General features: G+C 42.5%; 1 pseudogene across 1 annotated transcript; it reads left to right on the top strand.

Annotated features, from left to right (window-relative positions):
* Positions 1 to 1,473: 1,473 nt before the first annotated feature.
* On the top strand, positions 1,474 to 19,300 carry LOC115834416 (annotated as a pseudogene). Its single transcript, XR_004029289.1, has 10 exons — positions 1,474 to 1,615; positions 3,146 to 3,252; positions 4,400 to 4,456; positions 9,295 to 9,384; positions 9,491 to 9,620; positions 10,070 to 10,129; positions 11,087 to 11,150; positions 12,207 to 12,276; positions 15,692 to 15,789; positions 19,145 to 19,300. The product of XR_004029289.1 is annotated as an RNA polymerase I-specific transcription initiation factor RRN3-like (transcript).
* The last annotated feature ends 423 nt before the right edge of the window (positions 19,301 to 19,723 follow it).

Genomic DNA, 19,723 nt, shown 5'->3' on the forward strand with positions numbered 1-19,723 from the left:
TCCTGCCTCAGCCTCCCAAGTAGCTGGGATTACAGGCACTGCCACCATGCCTGGCTAATTTTGTATTTTTAGTAGAGACAGGGTTTTGTCATGTTGGCCAGGCTGCTCTCAAACTTCTGGCCTCAGGCGATCCACCTGCCTCGGCCTCCCAAAGTGTTGGGATAACAGGCATCAGCCACTGCGCCGGGCCCATACATATGCATTTTTAAAATTTTATTTATTTATTTGGAGACAGGGTCTCACTCTGTTGCCCAAGCAGGAGTGCAGTGGTGCTATCTCCCAGGCTCAAGCAATCCTCAGCTTCCCGCGTAGCTGGGACTACAGGTGTGTGCCACCACACCCAGAGAACTTTTATTATTTTTATCTTTTAAATGTTTTGTAGAGATGGAGTTTCACCGTGTCACCCAGGCTGGATATTTTTGTATTTTTGATAGGCCTGTACAGTTTCCAAAGTTGCAACCTTTTCCCTTCCCTGAGAGTAGGGGCAGCCCCTGCTCTCCCTCTACATTCTCCACAGTCCCAAGGTTTTGGCCTCTGTTTCCTCTGATTCCTATGCTTGGAACACCAGCCGCTCTTTTGTTGGTCTGGCTGACTCCTGTTCCTCTTTTAAAAATTTAAGTTTGGCCGGGTGCGGTGGCTCACGCTTGTAATCCCAGCACTTTGGGAGGCCGAGGCGGGTGGATGACCTGAGGTCATGAGTTCGAGACCAGCCTGGCCAACACAGTGCAACCCTGTCTCCACTAAAAATACAAAAATTAGCCGGGTGTGGTGGCATGCACCTGTAATCCCAGCTACTTGGGAGGCTGAGGCACGAGAATTGCTTGAACCGGGGAGGCGGAGGTTGCAGTGAGCTGAGATCACGCCACTGCACTCCACCTGGGCAACAGGGCAAGACTCGGTCTCAAAAGAAAAAATAAATAAATAAATAAATGTCAAGGGGGTAACACCTCTTGGTAACTCTCCTGTTGTTTCTCATTCCAGCATCATCACAGCCTTGAGGCTCTGGGGTAGGTCACTTCGTCGAACTCGTTTCCGTAAGGATAACGTTATCTTGGGTGTCTGTGAGAATGCTGCATTGAGTATAGAGCTCAGGCTCCTGGGTTAGCCGGGTTCGAATCCCCTTTCCTCCGTGAAGATCTGGGTCAGTCACAAGTGCTTCAGTTTCTTCGATTTGACTGAGGGAGGCTTTGACTCCAAAAAATTAACACTCGAGTGTACCCGGCCACAGCTTAGCACATCCAGGGTGTTTCCACCCTTTCTTTGGGATCCTCAGGGCTGGATGGAGCCGGTCCTTCCCGTCTCTCCTTATACTCGCGCACTCGCGCAGGGTGGAACAAGTCGTGCAAGTAGAATGAGCAGAGGGTTTTGGCGGCGCTCTAGCCCGCCGACAGCATACGCCCTCCCCACGCGGGGCCCCTGATTGGCTGAAGTTTGCGTTGGCACGCGCAACTTCCGGGACAGAGGGCTGTGGCTGGAAGGAGCAGGGCATCCGGCGTGAGGCGCAGCGGTCGCGTTAGTTCGGCCCAATGGCGGCACCGCTGCTTCACACGCGTTTGCCGGGAGATGCGGCCGCTTCGTCTTCCGCAGTCAAGACGCTGGGCGCGTCGAGGACTGGGTAAGATTCAGGCCGCTTCCTTCTGCGCGTCTAGGACCAAAGCTCAGGACCGCGCTTAGAGGAGCAGATTGAAAGGATGTGGGACAAAGCTAATGGCGTGTGGTAGGAGCACGGGGTCGAGGGTCATCTCACGTTCGCAGAAATGAGCTCATTCCTCCTAACTGGGTAATAGACATGGGTGGGGCCTGGAAAAGTGAGTATGTTCTCTGTTCTGGAGGCCCCCTTTCCCGACTGTGTTTCTTCGTGATTTCCCAGGCCTGGGTACTGCCTTCTGCGCCTTGACTCCTCTTCCTTCCCGCTTCTTGGTCCGAATTTGGAAGGGATTTCCCTGGGCTATTTGGTTTATCAGCCGAATGTTGTCACTCATGGCAAATTGCATATTACATCTTTTTTGTTTGAAATTTGTTTCGACGCATGTATTTGTTTAGCAGTCTTTATTTTGCTCCACCTTTAAAATCCCTAACCCCCATAGCACTCTTGGCGTTTAACTTTCAGAGTCATTAGGATGCTATGTTTTTTCATTAATTTACTCTGTGTAAGTGAAGCAAACCTTGTAAAACAATTAGCGTAATATGATTCATAATATTTATCGAGCTCCTGCTTACTGTGTTAAACACTGGGGACAGTGGTTTATCCAAAGACGCTAATGTCCCTGCTTTCTACAGAGCTTACAGTATAGGGGGGAAGGGCAGTACATAGCCCCATAAATAAACGAACACGATGATTTCAGTTATACAACAAGGTAATGGGGGAGGGGGAAGGGAGAGAAGGAGTATTTGAGATTTCTCATGGAGAAGACATCTGACATTTGAGCTTCCACTTGAATAAAGACAAAAATCTAGGCTGGGCGCGGTTGCTCACGCCTGTAATCCCAGCACTTTGGGAGGCCGAGGCGGGCGGATCACCTGAAGTCAGGAGTTCGAGACCAGCCTGGCCAACATGGCGAAACCTCGTCTCTACTGAAAATACAAAAATTAGCCTGGCGTGGTGGCAGGTGCCTGTAATCCCAGCTACTCAGGAGGCTGAAGCAGGAGAATTGCTTGAACCCAGGAGATGGAGGTTGCAGTTAAGCCAAGATCACACCACTGCACTCCAGCCTGGGCAGCAGAGCAAGACTCCGTCTCAAAAAAAATATCCAGCCACGTAGAGATTTGGGAAAAGAGTATTTCCAATAGAGTGAACAGTAAGTGAAATGAGAAATAGCTTGGCATGTTTGAAGAGCAGAAAAGACATTCTGGCTGTGGTGAAACAAGTTGGTGGAGATGAGGTGAGAGAGGTAGGCAGGGGCCAGATTAATGTAGGATCTTAAAGACCACACTGAGAGATTTGGATATTTACTGTAAGTGCAGTGGGAAGACAGTTATTGGTTGCTGAGCAAAGGAGGGATTGTTGGTTAAGAGTGGAAGCAGGGAGACCAGTAAAGAGGCCTTAACAGTAGTCCCACTGAATTATGTTGGTTCAATAAATGTTGGCTATTATAATTTTTATTATTTTCATGAACTTAATAGCTTGTTAATCTTGGTTCCACAGGATTTCAAATATGCGTGCATTAGAGAATGGTTTTTTTCAATTCTCCCCCAAGAAAAACTGTTCGGTTTGGTGGAACTGTGACAGAAGTCTTGCTGAAGTACAAAAAGGTAAGAGGAGATAATGTGTGAGGTTTACTTTTCGTCAGGTCAGAATACAGCTATTGCTATTTATACTAAAGACCAATAGAAATAGCAAGATTAATTAAGATACCAGTTGAAATCAAATATTTACTAATAGCATGATGCCATCAGTGCAAAATTAGAGTAGTAGTGTCCTTTTTTTCCCCCCACCTTGGCCCATTTCTCAGGTAATAATGAGAGAGTAATAATGTCTTTGCTGAGGTTTCACCTCTTCAAATGCTTTATTTACAAAGCATCTTTTAACTTTAGCAAGTGCTGGAATTAAAAACAATTACAGCATTTTATTTATTTAATTAATTAATTTATTTATTTGTGCCGGAGTCTTACTCTGTCACCCAGGCTGGAGTGCAGTGGCGTGATCTTGGCTCACTGCATCCTCCACCTCCCAGGTTCAAGCAATTCTCCTGCCTCAGTCTTCTGAATAGCTGGGGTTACAGGCATGCACCACCACACCTGGCTAATTTTTTAATTTTTTTAGTGGAGAAGGGGTTTCACCATGTTGGCCAGGCTGGTCTCGAACTCCTGACCTTGTGATCCACCCGCCTTGGCCTCCCAAAGTGCTGGGATTACAGACGTGAGCCACCATGTCTGGCCTACAGCATTTTATTTTTTGAAGAACTTACCTAAGCATTACTTTGGGACGGTAAACCAGTTCTCTGAATAGAGATTTTTGTTTTTGTGGTAGTTTAGAAGCATTTCTACTATATCTTAGCAGTAGAGGGAAAATGTTAAGTAACCATATATTTATATGTAATATCCATTTGTATCCATATTTGAGTGAATACTTTTTTAGATCCTCCTGAATTAGATCATTATAGCTGGCTGTTTTTTTCCCTCATGCTTTTTGAGAATTCGCAGGAGTATCAACTATTATGTTCAAATGTCAATACAGAAGTATAGCTAAAGGTAGTTTATCATTTTCCTTTTCCAGGCCCTCTGGCTGCACTAACATGAGTGTTTAAATTTTTGTAGTCATGATTTTGTAATCAATTGACATGTGAAACTTAGTATTCCTTTTATAATTTCATCTGATGTTAAGGTACGGTAAAAGTCTTGCTGTTGGTACTGAACAGGAAACAAAAGCAAAACTTAATTCTTTCCCCTTCTTGTTAAGGGTGAAACAAATGACTTTGAGTTGTTGAAGAACCAGCTATTAGATCCAGACATAAAGGTAATTAATTTTGTGTTTGATCATTAGCAAAATTATTGCCACTTTGTACAGACATAGTTTGCTCTTTGGGTCCCATTCTGTCCTCCAGAACTTGCTGTCTCCATGTTCCTCCCTTACTTTAATCTGGTGGTTCTCAACCAGGGACAGTTTTACCCCCTAGACAACATTTGGTGATGGCTGCAGATATTTTTGTTTGTCACAGTTGGGAGGAAAGGGTGCTACTGGCATCTAGTGGGTGAATGACAGAGATGCTGCTAAACATCTCACAGTGCACAGGGCAGCCTCCCATAACCAACAGTGATCCAGCCCCAAATGACAACAGTGTTGAGCCTGGGAACCCTGCTCTAATGCTTCCTTTTTATTAGATTACTACCTCTTTCCTCCATGCTGCATGCAATTCTCTTGTCTCTTTAAAGCTAAAACAAACCAAAAAAACAACCACTGATTCAGCATTTCCAGGTTCGAGATACACCTATCATGTAGTAAAACCTTAATACATTTTGTTTCACCGTTCTTCTTTACTGCCCAGTTTTGGAGAGAATGGTTTATTACCATGGTAGTGGTAGTTAGATTGCCTGAAATAAAATTCTAATTTTATTATCCAGTGTGTGATCTCGAGCAAATTGTTTTAACCTCTCTGCCTCTATTTTCCACTGTGTAAAACCAAGAAAACAATAGAGATTTAAAAAATATGGAGTGTTTTGTTTTTGAAGAGGTGTGGTCTTGCTGTGTTGCTCTGGCTATTCACAGGTGTGATCATAGTGCACTATAGCCTTGAACTCCTGGCCTCAAATGATCCTTTCTCTTCAGCCTTCTAAAAAGCTGGGACTATAGGTGCATGCCACTGTGCCTGGCTTTAAACATGGAAATATTTAAAAAGGATTCAATGAGCTAATATGCAAGAAGCACTTAGAACAGTCTCTGACTCAAAGTAAGGGCAGTAATTGTAATCTGTTGTTTTTGTTCCAGCTAACTGTGCCGTATCATTTCTCACTCACATTTAAGTCCACCGTTCTTATCACTGTACTAATTACCCTGACAGGTTACCCATGTTTTTTTTTTACATGCTGATTTCAGTGAACTTTTTTTTTGAGACAGAGTCTCCTTGTCACCCAGGCTGGAGTGCAGTGGTGTGATCTGGGCTCACTGCAACCTTTGCCTCCTGGGTTTAAGCAGTTCTCCTGCCTCAGTCTCCCAAATAGCTGAGATTACAGGCACCCGCCACCACGCCTGGTTAATTTTTTTATTTTTAGTAGAGACGGGGTTTCACAATGTTGGCCAGGCTGGTCTCGAACTCCTGACCTCAGGTGACCTGCCTGCCTCGGCCTCCCAAAGTGCTGGGATTACAAGTGTGAGCCACTGAGCCCAGCCTCAGTGGACTTATTTTTTTAAGCCTTGCATTCCTTGTGTCAGCCGACACTGTTGGCCACCCACTTCTTAAAACTTCAGTGTTTCTGATCCTCCTGTCTTCTGATCCTTTAATATCTTTTTTTTTTTTTTTTTTTTGAGACAGAGTCTCGCTTTGTCGCCCAGGCTAGAGTGCAGTGGCGCAATCTCGGCTCACTGCAAGCTCCGCCTCCCGGGTTCACGCCATTCCCCTGCCTCAGCCTCCCAAGTAGCTGGGACTATAGGCGCCCGCCACAACCCCCAGCTAATTTTTTGTATTTTTAGTAGAGATGTGGTTTCACCACGTTAGCCAGGATGGTCTCCATCTTCTGACCTCGTGATCCGCCTGCCTCGGCCTCCCAAAGTGCTGGGATTACAGGCGTGAGCCACCACGTCTGGCCAGTGATCCTTTAATCTCTAGTATCTCTCGATAGGTTCTTGATCTTAAATTGGGTGTTGATTGGGCTTCAAAACTTGACTCCTTTCTCACTCTGTTGATTTTTCTGTGTGATCTCCTCATCTCTCTTCATGGCTTTGAAATCTGCCTGTGTCCTAATATATTTGTATCTGTAGCCAAGATTGCTCTTGTGGGCTCCAGACTTGTTTCATTTTCGTTTTTGGGGACGGGCAGAACAGAGTCTTGCCCTGTCACCTAGGCTGTAGTGTAGTGGAATGATCTTGGCTCACTGCAACCTCTGCCTCCTGGGTTCAAGCCATCCTCCCACCTCAGCCTCCTGAGTAGCTATGCCACCACGCCCAGCAATTTTTTTGTATTTTCAGTAGATTTGGGGTTTCACCATGCTGGCCAGGCTGGTCTCGAACTCCTGACCTCAAGTGATCCACCCACCTCAGCCTCCCAAAGTGCTGGGATTATAGGCGTGAGCCACTGCAGTTAGCCTAGATTTGTCTCTTAACTGTCTGTTAGATGCATTTACCCAGAATCATCATAGGTGCTCCAAACTTAGCATGTCCACTCTTGGCTGGGCTCTACCTTTAATGGAGCTTTCCCTGGTTCTCTCTAAGCACATGATTGTTCCTTCATTGAGTCCATTTCCCACACTTCAAGATCTGTCTAGTTACAGATCTGGTTTACAAGGCCCTCCATGGTCTATTTGGTGCTTCATTGTTCCCCAGATTTATTATCTGTTGGCTTGTTCACTATACATGCCATCCATACTGAACGTCTTTCAGTTTTCTGAAAACATACTTTTCCTTCTGTAAGAAGTAGAACTTCCAGAAAAGATTTAACTCTGTTACTGTTTAAAGACAGCTGAAGCATCACTTTGTCTTTAAAGCTTTTCCTGACCCCTACCTTCTTTCCCAGATACAAAGGGATATCTTCTTTGTGTTCCACTGTATTTTGTATCAGCAGTTCTCATTCTTGGTATTTTGACATACCAAGAATTGCACTAGTTGTGTAGAGTGTTGCAAGTAGAACTTTTTTCGTCTTGAGACAGGGTCTTGCTCTGTCACCCAGGCTGGAGTGTAATGGGCCCGATCATGGCTCACTGCAGCCTCAACCTCCCAGGCTCAAGCAATCTTCCCACCTCAGGCTCCCGAGCACCTGGGACCACAAGCATGTGCTACCATGCCTGGCTAATTTTTCTAGGTACGAGGTCTCCCTATGTTGCCCAGGTTGGTCTCAAATTCCTGGGCTCAAGCAGTCTCCTCCTGCCTTGGCCTCCCAAAAGTGGTGGGATTACAGGCATAAGCCACTGTTCCTGCCTGCTAGTAGAAATAGTAATAGTTCAGTACTAAAGCATCAAAGTCTGCAACTGATTTACTTTTTTTTTTTCTTTTTGAGACAGAGTTTTGCTCTTGTTGCCCAGGCTGGAGTGCAATGGCATGATCTTGGCTCACTGCAACCTCTGCCTCCGAGGTTTAAGCAATTCTCCTGCCTCAGCCTCCTGAGTAGCTGGGATTACGGGCATGCACCACCACGCCTAGCTAATTTTGTATTTTTAGTAGAGACGGGGTTTCTCCATCTTGGTTAGGCTCGTCTCGAACTCCCAACCTCAGGTGATCCACACACCTCGGCCTCCCAAAGTGTTGGGATTACAGGCGTGAGCCACCACGCCCAGCCTGATTTACTTTTAAAAATGGTACAATTTAAATATTATCCTTATAGTTTTGTTGCAGTCTTTTTAGTGGAAAAGAGGATAGATTATTTTATTTGCACACTAACTTAGCTTGTTTTCTACATGCCTTTGGCCTTAGTGAGCTACTGTTAATGTTATCCTTAACAGTTATGGACATATGAAATTACCATAGTACAAATGAGTTGTGGTTTTACTTATTTTACTGCCAGGCTATTGGGATTTCATCAGAAAATGGTTGATCTGTGGGAGTTTGACACATGGATATGGCATAGTAAGCACTCAGTAGCTGAATTAAGGAGGGGAAAAGGGGACAGCTTCCTCTCCGCATATAGGGAGGCGTGTGGGACGGTGGATGGAGGATACCCTTGACCGAGACAGACAGGTTTGGACCTGCTTCTTTACTGGCCTCTTGGTTGGGCGGATTGCTTATTAATTGTTCTTTGCCTCAGCTTCCTGAACTGCAAAATGGGAATAACTAAACATCTTGCAGAGTTTTTAGGATTAGAAGAAGATATATATGTAGAGTGTCAGACGCCATGCCTGGCATATGGTGTATTCTCACTAAATGATAACTCCATATGAATATCCCTGTAGGTATGACCTTGTGTTGCTTTTATTTATATGTCTAAGCCTTCCACAAATTAGGGGCTTTTTCTTAATGGTTTTTTTCCTGTGCAGTATATATGCATGAATATAATTAATATAGTAATATTTTACATAATTGACACTGTATTTTATACATTGCGTTTCAAATTTAGCAGTTCTTCTTATGTCACTAACAATTACTATGAACAGTAATTTGATTGCCTGAAAAATATTTCATGGAGGAATGGGGCTATCATTTATACAGAACAAACACATCATAATATATTTAAACTGAGCCACAGGTTTGGTTTAGAAAAGTTATGTTTATTCATGACCCCAGTTGATCAGCCTAGACTGAGTTTTATCAGCATGCTTCCTGGTCAGCTTGACTATAGAGGAAATAAAGGTAGCTATTGTTGCTTTGTGATCTTCTAATATTTGAATCTGCTAGAATTCTGCAGTTTTTAAAAGTCCCAGGTGTCAACATTTGAGGTGATTTCGCTTTTTCAGGGCAAACAAAAGTGATCAGGCTGAAGTATTGCATTTAAGTCTTTTTCCTGTGTATTAGAGTTACTAGATTACTTTTTTAAAACAGTTAAGTTTATTGTGACATATTTTTCTGTTTTGATACCCAGTTTTGATTTCCTTCCAAGTTTGTGACCTTTTCCCCCCAACCTATTCTTGATAAATGTTTGATATAAGATAGCTGTAAATTTCTGTTATCTTAGAGGATTTGTGATTTTGAAAGTGCTCTTTGTTTAACTTAAGGATGACCAGATCATCAACTGGCTGCTAGAATTCCGCTCTTCTATCATGTACTTGACAAAAGACTTTGAGCAACTTATCAGTATTATATTGGTAAGTTCATCATTTATTTTACTGTCGAGTATGTAATTCAGAACTTTGGTAATAGTATACGTTATATTAATAACATGCTGCTTTTATCTTTCTTCCCCCACTCTAGAGATTGCCCTGGTTGAATAGAAGTCAAACAGTAGTGGAAGAGTATTTGGCTTTTCTTGGTAATCTTGTATCAGCACAGACTGTTTTCCTCAGACCGTGTCTCAGCATGATTGCTTCCCATTTTGTGCCTCGTAAGTCATTACTCTTTGCTTGCTTGGAATTTTCTTTTCTTTTCTTTTTAATACTTCTTTATTAAAATACCACCTTCCCCTTATATGTGAGAGACTGCTACCATGGAAGATTGCAGATGCATATTGGCACCAGTTGTGGTAGACATATATTCCCCGTAATGACCCTTATGGAGGTGTCTAGATTCATTTGTTGCTGTGAGTTTTATGAATTGTAATTTGCTTTTTTGAACTCCTGGTGAAATCTAGGAATTTTTAGCCATTTAAAAACTATAAAGTTGCTTTACTTTTTTTCAGATTGTGCATTTAATTAATCATTGGGCTAACTTTGGATTATGGAAAAATAACTTTTTTGTATAGCTGTTCATTGTCTAGGTCAATAACTTTTTTTGTGTAGCCATTCATTGTCTAGATCAATGACAGAATAACATATTTTCTTTTTCCCTCAAAAGCCCGAGTGATCATTAAGGAAGGCGATGTAGATGTTTCAGATTCTGATGATGAAGATGATAGTAAGTATAAAAAGGTTTAAAGCCTGGGCACAGTACCTTACACCCATAATCCCAGCACTTTGGGAGGCCAAGACGGGAGGATCACTTGAGGCCAAGAGTTTGAGACCAGCCTGGGCAACATAGTGAGACCTTGTCTCTGCAAAAAAAAAAAAAACAAAACTTTTTTTTCAAATATTTTCTTAAAAAAGGCTTGAAGTAGAACTAGGCAGGGTAGTGTGTGTCTTTAGTCACAGCTAACAGGGAGGCTTAAGTGGGTGGATTGCTTGAGCCCAGGAGTTCAAGCCCTGCCTGGACAAGATGGCAAGACACTGTCTTCTTTAAAAAAAAAAAAAGTAAAGCACAGAATACCTGGCACCTGTTCTAATAAGTAGAGCACAAGAAATGACAACTTTTGATATAATCTTTTTGTTATATTTACCATTGATATGCAGTCAGTTGTCCTGAATGCATTATTTATATAATTAGTCCATTTAGTTTTCATTGATGGTTGTGAAGAAAAATCTTGAACTTAATATTTTTCTGATAAATTATTCCGTTTTGGTTAGCATGTGTTTTTAGCTTCAAGTATGTCACTTTTTGTTTGTTTGTTTTTTGAGACAGAGTCTCGCTCTGTCGCCCAGGCTGGAGTACAGTGGTGTGATCTCGGCTCACTGCATCCTTCACCTCCCAGGTTCAAGTGATTCTCCTGCTTCAGCCTCCTGAGTAGATGATACTACAGGCGTGTGCCACCATCCCCGGCTAATTTTTGTATTTTTAGTAGAGATGGGGTTTCACCATATTGGTCAGGCTCGTCTCGAACTCCTGACCTCAAGTGATCTGCCCACCTCAGCCTCCCAAAGTGCTGGGATTACAGGCATGAGTGAGCCACTGTGCCCAGCCAGCGTCTATTTTTAGCTTCAAGCGTGTCGCCCTTCAGTTTTGTTTTGATGCTCATACTCTCAACTTTTCTCCTTTCAGATCTTCCTGCAAATTTTGACACATGTCACAGAGCCTTGCAAATAATAGCAAGATATGTACCATCGTGAGTATACTTTTCCTTATTTTGAATGTTTAATTCTCAAGAAAGTTGTAATCAATTAGTAAAAATTATAAAATGTTCATAGTATTAAAGCTTGAGTCTTACATTGCATGTTTTTTTTGTATCCACTTGAGGAAACATTACATTCTACAAAAAGTGGCATTTCCATTTTCTATTTATTCTCTTTGTTTTCCAAAGTTTGTATGCAGATTCTCCCCCAGTTTTGTATGGTGGTTGGAATTTTGCTTTTATCTTCAACAGATATGCTATCCAAAAATTTTCAGTGAGAAACCCCTGGGTGTGTTTGTGTCATGCCATATGAATAAAAATTGCACTTCTAAGAAAAGCTTTTCAGGTTTGTGGGTTTCTTTTGGAGGGGTGGACTTCTAGTTCCCTCTGTCCGTTGATTATTTGTTAACTTAAAAAAATCCAACTTGATAATTTTTTCTTCTTTTAAAAATAATATACATGTGTAGTGGGAAATGTCAGCAAAAGTGCCGTTACGTTTCTGTGGGAGAGAAGCTTCCTCTTTGATTTGCTGTCGATATCAGAGTTAACAGAAGCTTATTTTCTCTAAGTCATTATAGATTTTCTCAGAAGTAAATACATTGTAAGTTCCAGTTCTGGCCGGGCGCGGTGGCTCACGCCTGTAATCCCAGCACTTTGGGAGGCTGAGGCGGGCGGATCACCTGAGGTCGGGAGTTCAGGACCAGCCTGACCAACATGGAGAAACCCCGTTTCTACTAAAAATACAAAAATTAGCTGGGCATGGTGGTGCATGCCTGTAATCCCAGCTGTTTGGGAGGCTGAGGCAGGAGAATCGCTTGAACCCGGGAGGCGGAGGTTGCAGTGAGCCGAGATTGCACCACTGCACTCCAGCCTGGGCAACAAGAGGGAAACTCTGTCTCAAAAAACAAAAAAAGTTCCAGTTCTTTGAGGTAGGGGTTCCTGTTTGCCTCCTATATCTATCGATATTTGCGTTTAGAATGGTAGTTTTCCTTTTTATTCCTTTTCTAGAAAGTAAAGTTAACATGGATTGATTTAATTTTTTAAAAATAGGACACCGTGGTTTCTTATGCCAATACTGGTGGAAAAATTTCCATTTGTTCGAAAATCAGAGCGAACACTGGTAAGAAATATTTTCATTGAGAACATCATGGAAAAGTTGTATGATTTCATTTTAGATGATATTAGGTCTTTTTCTTTCTTTTTCTGTCTTTATTATTATTATTTTTTTTGAGACCGAGTCTCACTCTGTTGCCCAAGCTGGAGTGCAATGGCATCATCTTGGCTCAATGCAACCTCTGCCTCTTGGGTTCAAGCAGTTCTCCTGCCTCAGCCTCCCCAGTAGCTGGTACTACAGGCGCCTACCACCATGCCCAGCTAATTTTTGTATTTTTAGTAGAGACAAGGTTTCACCATATTGGCCACACTGGTATCAAACGCCTGACCTTGTGATCTGCCCACCTCGGCCTTCCAAAGTGCTGGGATTAGTGAACCACCATGCCCGGCTGATGTTAGGTCTTTTTCTTAAAGGTTACTTTGTCTTCTAGATTTTAAACTGATGTCTAAGAATTTGACTCAGATTCCTTTCTTATCAAGCGGCTATTGGGGATTCCCAGTGCCTTTTTCTGTTATTACTATGTGCAAGTCAAGGTCTGAGTTCATTTCAGGAATATCTGTAGTGGCTTCATGCTCATACGGACAAGAATTACTAGAAGATAATAGTTCATGTATTACTAATTGTAAACATGCCTTATTTTAACCTGAAAACAAAGCCTTCTATAGAAGAATTCTGCTTAAGCTTTTGTACAATGTTCAGATCATCTGTGCAGTTTTTAATAATTAATAGTGGCTGCCTTAGTAGAAAACTGAATCTAGTAGCATACAAAAAGAATTATGTACCATGACCAAGTGCGACTGATGCTAGGAATGCAAGATTGATTTTTTTTTTTCGGGGGAGGGGGGACAGTCTCTGTCTGTCACCCAGGCTGGAGTGCAGTGGCACCATCTCGGCTCGCTGCAGCCTCTGCCTCCAGGGTTCAAATGACTCTCCCACCTCAGCCTCCCGAGTAGGTGGGACTATAGACATGGGGCACCACACCCAGCTAATTTTTGTGTTTTTGGTAGAGATGGGGTTTTGCCACGTTGGCCAGACTGGTCTTGAATTCCTGACCTCAAGTGATCTACCCGTCTCCATCTTGCAAAGTGTTGGGATTAGAGGTGTGAACCACCGTGACCGGCCGAGATTGAGTTAGTACCTGAAAATGAATTAATAAATATTTTGTAGCAATAGAACAAAGGACAAAAACCACATAATCATCTCAGTAGATGCAGAAGTGTGTGACAAACACCAATATCCTTTTATGAGAAAAATAGAAGGAAATTTTCTCAACCTGATAAAGGGCATCTGAAAAACCCACAGCTAACATCATATTCAATGGTGAAAGACCAAAAGTTTTTTCCTAAGACAAAGAACAAAACAAGGATGTCCGCTCTTGCTGCTTGTCTAGCCAAGGCAGTTAGGCAAGAAAAAGAATTAAAAACACCCAGATGGAAAGGAAGGCATAAACTCTCTTTTGCAAGGTGATTTTATATGTCATCCTAAGGAGTTGACACTCACACAAGAAATTTTAGAGATAATAAATGAGTTCAGCATGGTTACGGGACAGAAGACCAACATAGGGTAACCAGTTGTTCAAGAGAATTGAATAGGGGAGAATAGTCATTTCAACAAATGCTGCTGGCAGAAGTGGATATGGACATGCAAAAGAATGAAGCATATGGATATCCATATACAAAAATGAACTCAAAATCAATACAAGCCCTACATGAAGAGTAAAAACTGTAAAACTCTGAGAAGAAAACGAGTACATTTTCATGATGTTGGATTAGGCAGTAATTTCCAGATTTGATGCTTGAGCACAAGCAACCAAAGAAAAAATGCATCAATTGTACTTCAAAATTAAACCTTGTTATGCTTCATAGGACATCTTCAAGAAGATGAAAAGAATCCCCAAATAATGGAAGGAAATATTTCCAAATTTTATGTCTGGTAATGGACTTGTATATGTAAAGAAATCTTCTAATTGAAAAATAAAAGGGCAAATAGCCCAATTGAAATGGGCAAAGGATCTGAATAGGCATTTCTGCCAAAAAAGCACGTGAAAAGAAGCTCAACATCATTAGCCACAGGGAAATGGTTTCACTTCATGCCCACAAGGATGGCTATAATCAGAACGAGAAGACAGTAACAAGTGTTTGCAAGGATATAGAGAAATGGGAACATTGGAACTGTCATATGTTGCTGTGAGAATGTAAAATGATGCAGCCATTTTGGAAAATAGCCTGGCATTTCTTCAAGGTTTAAATGTAGAATAACACGTGACTCAGCAGTTCCATTGCTGGGTTTATAACCAAGAGAAATGAAAATATATGTCCACAGGAAAACCTTGTACATGGATGTTCATAGCAGCCTCATTCATAATAGCCTCAAGTAGAAGCAACTCAAATGTCTGTCAGCTGATGAACAGACGAGAAAACATGGTACAATGGAATATTACTCAGCAATGAAAAGGAATGCTTTATATGTTACAACATGATTGGACCCTAAAAACATGCCAAAAGACTGTGTATTATATGACTCCATTGATATGAAAGGAATGGCTTACATGTTACAACATGATTGAACCCTAAAAACATGCCACAAACTGTGACTTCATTGATATGAGAGGAATGGTTTACACGTTACAACATGATTGAACCCTAAAAACATGTATTATATGACTCCATTTATATGAAATGTCTCGAAGAGGCAGATTCATAGAAAGACTACTGGTTGCCAAGGTCTTCATTTTTTAGGGGTGCACTAATGGATGTAGGATTTCTTTTTAGAGTGATTAAAATGTTACAAAATTGCTGGCTGGGCACAGTGGCTTATGCCTGTAATCACAGCACTTCGGGAGGCTGAAGTGGGAAGATCCAGGAGTTGAAGACCAGCCTGGGCAACATAGTGAGAACATGTCTCTCTAAAAGGAAAAATTAACCGGATGTGGTGGTGTGCACCTGTAGTTCTAGCTACTAGGGAGGCTGAGGAGGAAGGATTGCTTATCCCGGGAATTCAGGGTTGCAGTGAGCTATGATTTCACTACTGCACCCTAGCCTGAGAGAGAGAGCAAGACCCTGTCTCTAAAAGAAAAATAAATGTTCTGAAATTATGTTGATGGTCACATAACTGAATATATTAAAAACTTTAAATTGTATACTTTAAGTTGGTGATTGTATGATATATGAGTTTTATCAATACAGCTACTTAAAAACCTTTAGTTATGCAAATTAAAAATTTCATTTACTGGAGATAATTGAAACGACTATACTGAACATAATACATATGTAGAAACAGTATAGTTTTTGTATTGCTGGATAGTCTGTTTTTTTCTTTTTAAATATTTGAAACTAAAGGTCGTGTAATTGATGTTTTGCTTACATAATTGTGAAACATTTATTCTCTGTTGAAATGTTTTATCTTATGTTTTCTCCTTTAGGAATGCTACGTTCATAACTTACTAAGGATTAGTGTATATTTTCCAACTTGAGGCATGAAATTCTGGAGCTTATTATTGAAAAGCTACTCAAGTTGGATGTAAGTATTGAGTAATCTATTTTTATTTTCATTTACCGACTTGAATTTGTTATAATCACTGTATGTGGAAACAATAGTCAGTGATAGAAAAGAATCCACTTGGCCAGGCGTGGTGGCTCACGCCTGTATTCCCAACACTTTGGGAGGCTGAGGCAGGCAGATCACCTGAGGTCAGGAGTTCGAGACCAGCCTGGCCAACATGGTGAAACCCCATCTCTATAAAAATAAAAAAAGAAATTAGCCAGGCATGATGGTGGGTGCCTGTAATCCCAGCTACTTAGGAGGCTGAGGTGGGAGAACTGCTTGAACCCGGGAGGCGGATCTTGCAGTGAGCCGAGATCGCGCCACTACACTCCAGCCTGGGCGACAGAGCGAGACTCCGTCTGAAAAAAAAAAAGAAAAGAAAAGAAACCACTAGCACCATTCTTTGCTTCCTTTCTTGAATGTGTCTTGAACTCCATCTGTGCATGTGCTGGGAGTTGTAGACAGTTCCTTCTCATGATTGGAGAACAAGGCGTTAAATACATAGTTATCCAAATGTAAAAGTATGGTTGTGGAAAATGCTGTGAATGAAACATACATTATGAGTTAGAGAACCTGATAGAATCACAGTGGGGTCAGGAAGGGATTCCTAAGGAAGTGATTTTTCCTGTTTGGCCTTTCTTAAGGGCAGATTATAATTATAAACAGTTAAAACTTTGTTTAAGGAGGCCCGCACTAAGGTGCAGTGGGAATGAAAGGAAGTGGTAGATTCTAGTGACATTGTGAGGAAAGGTGAACTGGTCCTTGAGACTGGTTTGGAGGAGGAGAGGCAGACAGTAAGGGAAAGGAATCCTTCAAAGGTTGCTCCCTGTGGAATCGAATCTTGGTGTTGCCATTAATGGTAGTTAGAAATATGAAGAGGAGGCCAGGTGCAGTGGCTCACGCATGTAATCCTAGCACTTTGGGAGGCCAAGGTGGGCGGATCACGAGGTCAGGAGATCGAGACCATCCTGGCTAACATGGTGAAACTCTGTCTCACTAAAAATACAAAAAATTAGCCAGGTATGGTGGTGGTGCCTGTAGTCCCAGCTACTCGGAGGCTGAGGCAAGGAGAATGGCGTGAACATGGAAGGCGTGCTTGCAGTGACCGAGATCGCACCACTCCGCTCCAGCCTGGTGACAGAGCAAACTCTATCTCAAAAAAAAAAAAAAGAAATATGAAGAAGGAGGCAGTTGGGAGAGTAGTCTCCATCTTGGCCAGGTTCAGTTGCTGGTGGCAGCCTACCAGAGACATACTCACAGGCAGTCATGGCTGCAGGTGGGGACCTGAGCATAAACCTTTGGAAAGATGCAGTTTAGACCAGGGGAGGAGAAGGGTGATCAGAAGTATGGGGAAAACCAAGAGTCTTGATGCTCAGGAAGGATCCGCCGGAAGGAGGAGTTTGGTCAGCAGCATCAGATACTGCTGTCATTTTTTAGAAGGATGAAAAGAGCAACAGTCCTTGGATTTAGTGGTTTAGAAGGTAATCTTTGTTGCTTTCTGGAGGACCATGTCAGTGAAGAGGCAGAAAACTGCATTTTGGGAGAGGATGTAGATGGTGGGGAAGCAGAATTGGGGCTTTAGGGACCTTGGTGCAGGGTTGTGGTGGAAGGAGGGGATGGAGCACGGCTAAGAGGCGTGGTTTAGGAGTGGGGAGACGTCAGCAGGTTTGTGGACTGAGGGGAGAGGAGCTTTGGTGGAGGAAAACATTGATGCTATAGGAAAGCAGGAAGATGGAACGAGGTCTTAGAAGAGCTGGAGCTGGGCTCACTGGTGCAGTGCTCACTTGGAGTTTGCACCTCTCTGGCCAACTGTATGTGTACTCTTTGTAAGTCTTTCTCTGGTATATACTTAAGGAACATTTTAGAATGTAAGAAGGTCAAGCATAGATAATAAAAAAATGGCATGGTTTGAGTGGTACCGTTAAGATATTTGAATGGTGATATTACAAAATAAATATTGCCATCATTCACATTTGGCTTGCAGTTCATTTTCTTGCTAAGTTGGATTGACGATATGTTTATTACACAATGTGTCTGTGAGTGGTCTTGTGCATAGAGATTGTATAGCTCCGTTTTCACACTGGCTGATAAAGACATAGCTGAGCCTGGGGAAGAAAAAACGAGATGTTTTGTTTGTTTTGTCTGAGATGGCTATTCGCTCTGTTGCCCCAGGCTGGATGCAGTGGCGCGATCTTCGGCCCACTGCAACCTCCACCTCCTGGGGTTCAAGCAGTTCTCTGCCTCAGCCTCCTGATTAGCTTGGGATTATAGGTGCGTGCCACCATGCCCCCAGCTAATTTTTTGTATTTTTAGTAGAGATGGGTTCACCGTGTTAGCCAGGATGGTCCTCAATCTCCTGACCTCATGATCCGTCCACCTCGGCCTCCCAAAGTGCTGGGATTACAGGCGTGAGCCACTGCACCCCAGCCAAAAAAGAGGTTTAATTGGACTTACGGTTCACATGGCTGGGGAGCCCTCAGAATCATGGGGGAGGTGAAAGGCACTTCTTACATGGTGGCAGCAAGAGAAAATGAGGAAGATAGAAAAGTGGAAACCCCTGATAAAACCATCAGATCTCGTGAGACTTATTCACTGTCACCAGAACAGTATGGGGGAAACCGACCCCAGGATTCAAATTATCTCCCATCGGTCCCCCCTACAACATGTGGGACTTACAGGAGTACAATTCAAGATGAGGTTTGGGGCCGGGCACGGTGGCTCACACCTGTAATCCCAGCACTTTGGGAAGCTGAGGTGGGTGGATCACCTGAGGTCAGGAGTTTGAGACCAGCCTGACTAACATGGAGTAACCCTGTCTCTACTAAAAATACAAAATTAGCTGGGCACAGTGGCGCATGCCTGTAATCCCAGCTACTCGGGAGGCTGAGGCAGGAGAATCGCTTGAACTCGGGAGGCGGAGTTTGCAGTGAGCCGAGATCTTGCCATTGTATTCCAGCCTGGGCAACAAGAGCAAAACTCCGCCTCAAAAAAAAAAATAAAATGAGATTTGGGTGGGGACACAGAGCCAGACCATATCAGAGCTAGAATAAATGTTGAATTTGTTCAGGCTACCTGGCGTAGAGCATCATGTGATAGTTGTCGATTTTATATAAGTATGTAGTAAAAGGGGCTTGGTTTATTATATTTAAATTCCTTCATGACCTAGGTCAGTTTACAGGCTTGCACCGTAATTGTGTATTGTGTTGGAGTGCGATATAAGGCACTAATCTGGACACCTTGAAAGTGTGTATATCAGATGAATTTCCATCCCAAAATAACATAGTTGTATTTTTTAAATCCTTTTATTCTTCTTTTTTTCCCTTTGTTATAGGTGAATGCATCCCGGCAGGATATTGAAGATGCTGAAGAAACAGCAACTCAAACTTGTGGTGGGACAGATTCCACAGAAGGATTGTTTAATATGGTTAGCAGTTTATTAATGAAAGTGGACATGAAGTGTATCATAATCAAGGGTGGAAACAGCTAGTGCTGCTCATCTTTGTTAAGGCTTTAGATTGAAAGAATTAAAATAGTTTAGCAAACTTGAAAACGATTCCTTATATGAGTAATTTGCTGCCATGTCATTTAGCACTTAGCATAATTGGTTTATTTCCAAGGCTTTGAATTTGGGTTTGGTGAAGTACGTTTCACTTTTGTTCTGGTAACTTTCAGTGTTTGTTTTTGTAAGCCAGATGCTGTTTGTGAGGGCATGGTTAATAGAAAAGCATACCTGTTTAATTTCTGCATTTTACCACTTGTACACTTTATAGCATTACTTCTTTTGGGTGATATCTGAAGTTGGGTTCAGTGGAAGGAGAGTCTGAGACAGGGATTCAGGTGCCCTTGGAACAAAGGGTGTCAGGGAGCAGAAGAGGGCAGGGGACTAAGCGAGGGCCAGGTCTCATTTGGG

Source organism: Nomascus leucogenys, unplaced genomic scaffold (assembly GCF_006542625.1).
Source record: "Nomascus leucogenys isolate Asia unplaced genomic scaffold, Asia_NLE_v1 001099F_54388_qpd_obj, whole genome shotgun sequence".
Taxonomy (NCBI): domain Eukaryota; kingdom Metazoa; phylum Chordata; class Mammalia; order Primates; family Hylobatidae; genus Nomascus; species Nomascus leucogenys.